Here is a 6,000-nt window from a genome sequence, read left to right on the forward strand (position 1 = left end):
AATTTCATCAAACTTAGAGATTTCCTACCGTAATCTGTGATGCTTAACAGCTGCGTACAGTCTCGGTTATATTTTAAAATAAAAGGAAATTAAGCAGAAATATTGTGAGTAGTTTTACTTTTATTATTAGATAGTGTGTCATAGGGATATTTCCATTCAACTCAGTATATTTTACTTTGAACGCCTAGAAGACATTTTAAATTAATTCATCTAACATCAACCCATAAAATAGAGAATATTTTATTACTTTTAAAAATAAGAAAACTAAAATTCTAAGATATCCCTCCTCTAACTTTAAAATTTCGTTCCCTTTCTATTTTATAATTAATTTAATTCATCTAAATAGTAACTATCCATCTCTCCCCCATAAGAAAACTAATAGCATTGTTTTTTTTTTTTGGCATTAAAGCAAATTAAAAAAAAATCTGAATATAAATATCGTAGGATGTTCACTTGTGAAAAAATTAATTCCCAAAAGTCAAAATGGAATATCCTATAGATTACGTTCGTGTTCACTTGTGAAATAGAAATAAATTTCTTCTAGAATAAACTGTTATTTTGGTGTAGTAACTAAACAACTTAACTTCTTCTAATATACTAATTTATTATTCTTTTTCATCTTATTTCATACTACTTTTAAAATTTAATTTAATAATAATTTAAAATTACCATTTTGCCTTTAAATTAGATCAACACCTAGTTACTATTACTATGCTTTATATCCAATCGAGGGTATTTTCATAGTTTAATTTAAAATATCATTAATTTCTAACATAACTTGACTATAATTTTAATATCAACTTTATATCACATCAAATATAATTATTACTCTTTATACTAATATTCAACTAAATAATAGAATAACTTATATTAATATTAACTCTATATTTTAATATTATAAATTAGAATACTTCTTTTAGAATTATGATCAAGCCATTCTCATATGAAACATTATTATTGGTCAAAATTACAATAAATATCTGCCAATATTCATTAGATATAAGGGTAAGGGTGGAGCCATGTTTATTTGGTACAAAAATGTTTTAGTAAATTTCAATAAATAGCACTAGTTGGCTCCCTCTTAAATCTAAAATACTCTTCCATCTACTCTCTTGTTTCCAAATAAATACATCTTAGTCTTAGATTATATATATATATTTGAGAGAAACATTGTAGTGTTAGATTATTATAATAGATAATATCATCAAAAGTAATTCTAGGTGATTAAAGATATATTTGTAGATACCTCTTTCAACTATATTGTACTTTTTGTGCCACTTGCTAGATAGTCGATAATTCCACGCTCCCATCGATAAGCTTTAGCTATCATTCTGAGTTGTATAATGTATAAAATTTTGAATAAGGCCCTACGACTGATAGCTACTAATGAACCAAAATGCTAGCAGTTGACTTGATGGCATTTAGTGACAATGGTCCTACATATATTACTATGAAAATGTTGGGCTCTCTGGAACAACCCTTGTGTTCTCACCCTATTAGTGATAGATCTCAATATTCCTGTTTGTTTATCAGCATCATTAACACAATTATTGACTAAACTACAAGAAAAATCTAACCATTTCTACTGGGAAGAATCTATACAATTTCAACATGTCGTCATCAATAACAGGATCAAAGAGTGTCATTTGAGAAATGAAAACTAGCCTTAATATAACGTAATTCTGAAGCATGACCTCTATGATGAAATGATAGCAGAGAGGAATTACTTAACATGAGAGAGGGACCCTGGAACTAACTGAAACCTTCTAAGAGAAATGTGGAATATAGAGTACTGGTACCAGTAAACACCAAGATTAAGATATGTTTGTAGGTCTTTTAAAGATAGCTGCAATAATGCTGACCATCTGAAGATTGTCCAAATTGCAACAAATCCAGCCACTTTCACTGCACAGTGGTTTGGTTGCGAAAAATGCAACTCTTGGGTACTAGGATACTCGATTTATTTATTTGAAAGACAGTGGATGGAAAACTCAGTTAATCCACTTTCTGATGACTTTATTTCCCTTCTAAATTCATCTTGCCATTCAACTTCCCACTCTCTATTTCCCAAGAAATTGTATTTCTAAAGAATCGAACAAATACTAACATCTGAAACTCCTTACTTTGCAACCAAATGTTTCCTAGACTAACAGCTTGAAGTCTCAGATGTCCTCCAGAACTAAAGATTTTCCAGGAGTATTTTCTACTTGCTTTCAGAATAACTCCTACTTCTTCACATCTAAGAGATGACATGTTTGTGTCCTTTACCTGGAGGATGACAAATTCATTGCCTTCAAAATTCTGAAGGTGCTCCCACCAACACTTACCTCCACTCCAAAGTACAAGGCCAGAAAGATGCTGTCTTGAACCACTATCTTAGGATCTTTCTCCGAGTTTTGTACTATTTTAAGTCAACTCACTAAACATTGCATCCAAGGAAGTGAATTCTAAACTTATTTACAGTACTATGTGAGTTCTACTCCACGTAAATACCATGTAAGAAAATCTATTTAAAATAAATCACTTTCTATGAGTGATTTTGGGCACGCATGAATAGCAAAGGATAAATGTGTACACGTCGCTGAATGAATTAGTAGTTTACATAGCATCTATTTTATTACGGGTACCACAAATTGTTTATCACTATATCTTTGAAAGAAAATTTTCTGGACGTATCTATAATTCACATGGACTAGAAGTTAGTAAGTTACCTAGTCCTATGAATAAGTTTGAAACTCACATAGAACGGTCAAATACTCATCTTTCTTCTGTGTTCTACAGAACTACAATGAAGATAGCAGAATTAAATTAGGAAACAAGATGCTATTGTGTATTTTCTATCCTCACCTGACGTCACGATAATATTAATGCATAGCAGAAAAAACGACATGCTGGGTGGTGGCCCAATGTGCATTGTTCTCCGAGACAGATAAATGATCCATTGACCCTATTCATTTACAGAAAGAATTCGATCAAAGAAGTTTATCAGAAGTGATGATGCAAAAAGTCCACTGCTTATAACTAATAATTCACCTGAAACATATGATTCAATAAACCTGACGGCGTATCAGCTCTTTTATGATTTCTATCCATTCTCCTATAACCAAGAGTATAAGAGGAGATATCAAACTTTCCCCCAATATATCATCAAGTTTTTCAAAGCTGACGAGATGCCATGTTGATTCAAAGTAATCTGATATGTCCCAGATTATGTTAACAAAGAAATAATGTCACAAAAGGGAAAGCCCAGAAAATTGTCAGCAAGTGATTTGTAGTAATCACTGTGTGTGTCTTCCACAGGAGAAATAACTTCAGCAAAACAATTAAGGTACTTCCAGTATGTCTTGGTGATGGGTCATAGTTTGCTCGAGTTTTTTCAACTTTAATTTTCAATTTCATTTCTCCTAGTTTTAGTAGTGCTTTATGCAACATAATATTCATAAATATTTTTCTGAATTTAAGTTTCTCTACAGCATGTTCTCTTTCGTCATCAGTAGCTAAAACTAAGGTGAGTTCTTCCAGTGAGGCCTTGGAAGTTGTAGTGAATCCAATGAAATTGTCAGCAATATAATAATTCTACTATAGCGTTCAAGTCCAAATTGTTATCTCCAAGAAGCAAGCCAAATAAGACCATGCTACTAATCAACCATCATGCATATATACTTTTCCAATTTTGACATACTACATTGAATGTTTACTATCAAGCCACATAGATCATTTGGACAACAAACCTGCTACTGTTGAATCGGTAAGTCTTTAGCCATGACTGATGCAGATCTCTAACACCATAGAAGACCAGAAAAAGAAACTAAACTGGAAAGATCAGACAATTACCAAAACGCATGTTGGAATATGGTTTAAGAGTTTATACTAATTTAAACACAATATTAAATATTCATTCTGGGTCTCTGACATTATTAGAGGACACGACCTGAGGAGGATAAGCTTTCATGGTCTTTAGCTACAGCAAGACACCAAAGGTCTAATGTGAGGTATTCAATAGTAACAACCTACGCGGTGAAATATTTTATCAAACATATGTATGCTGCTAGTATGATCATTTGTAACAACCACCCTATTGAGACATTTCCTCGAACACATCATTGCTCACCCAAGATGGAAAACCAAACCCTAGTAGAACACGACCCAAAGTATGAGATGACACCATAGAGATAAACGATAAGAAGAGATGGAGGGCAATTGGAGGAGAAGCTATGGTGGTCTGAATTCTATACGAAGGAAATCAGAAATCCTTCTTGCTCTTTCGGGAATCGACACGGCCTCTAATGGGCCAGCCCATACAAGAATGCACGATCCGTTACAAATTATAGCCAAGCCCAGTGGATCAACTCCATCCTCGCCGAGACTTTTTTTTTTTTGTTGACTATTTTAAATCTACTAAATAATTTATGTTTGATTTATCTCAAAACTTAAATACGATGATAATAGGTGAGTTGTAAAACCAATTATGGGAATGATTAATTCTAAATATAAGTTGCTGAAGACATGAAAATTTGAAAATCGCTACAAAAATTGTCTAATTCTTATGAGAATTTTTTTCATATAAGTTGCTTTTTAACTCCCGAATGAAAATTTCTCTCCTAAGATTTAGTAATTTTCTCAGTAGTTTTTAAAGTTTCATATAAGTTGCCGACTATTTAAAAGTCATTAATTTGGGTCAACAATTTTGCGAGTATATTTAAATTTTCTAAGTGTCCTAGGGACATACAAAAAGATTTGAAAATGTTAGTTTAGTAAATTAAACATTTTTATGTTTAATTTATCTCAAAACTTAAATAGGTGAGTTGTAAAACTAACAATCGGAATGATTAATTCCAAATATAGGTTGCTTCAAGACATGAAAATTTAAAAATCGTTACAAAAATTGTCTAATTCTTATGAAATTTTTTTTCCATATAGTTGCTTTTAACTTCTGGGAAAGCGAGTTATGTGAAATTTTTATATAAGTTACTGACTATTTAGAATTCACCGTTTCGATCAACATGTACTAGGGGCATAAAAAAAGATTTATAAAAGCTAGTTTAGTAAAATTTAAAAATGAGTGCGATTTTAAGAATAATTATAATATTTTAGGACACTAGTGTGTCTAGTGATTGCGTTCTACTAACCCGTGACAATCATGAGTTAGACAGAATGCTATATATACAATTTAGGCTCGTTATGATCTAATTTTTAATATGGTTGTCTTAGTTGTCTAACCTTCGTATCGAAAACAATTAACTTTTTTTATCCGACGGTCATTTTAATATTTCTCAACGATAATCGAATCAAGTGGAATGGGTCATGGCTAACCCAAAAACCATACATAGGCTCGACCCTTTATCACCTCTCTCAGTAGCCTTCACAGTGACAAATTTTTATTTATTTTTGGTTCGTTACAGCGCTATGAAATCTGAGATTAAAATTAAAATATAGTAACCGATAGTCAGCTTCATTTTATGACAAGCAAGTTAGACTTCTTAATCGGCAAATTAATACAATAATTGGATATCATAGTAAGCATTTCTTTACACTAAAACCATAGGCTGTGGATTATAAAGAAGGAATATGGTCCCCATACATAGACTTCAGATAGTGACTAAAGATGCTCCACTTATCTATCAAAATCTCTACCTAAACTTATCAACCAAATCGATCACAAAAGATCTGCATATTAAGATAAAAGAGGGTCATTTATAAATGGAATAAATTAAGTTTTTTTTTTTAGCTTGGGACATTGTATATGCGCATTGCATTACGGGAATCCGTCGGTAACTTAGGTCATAACTTTGAATTTTCTATATATGTTGAAGTTGATACTAATTTTTTTCACTAGAGTGATATATGCATATGATTTATAATCATCTTGTCTCGTTTCTTTTGAGAAAATTGATTTAATTATGTAACCTATATACCAGAGAGAATTAGTGGCTCATAGTATCATAAAACGCTTCGACAAGTGAATAAACTTCTTCTCTAAAATTTTAGTGCAAGTGATGA

Source organism: Typha latifolia, chromosome 3 (assembly GCF_019914945.1).
Source record: "Typha latifolia isolate L0001 chromosome 3, TyphaL0001v2, whole genome shotgun sequence".
In the NCBI taxonomy this organism is placed as follows: Eukaryota; Viridiplantae; Streptophyta; class Magnoliopsida; order Poales; family Typhaceae; genus Typha; species Typha latifolia.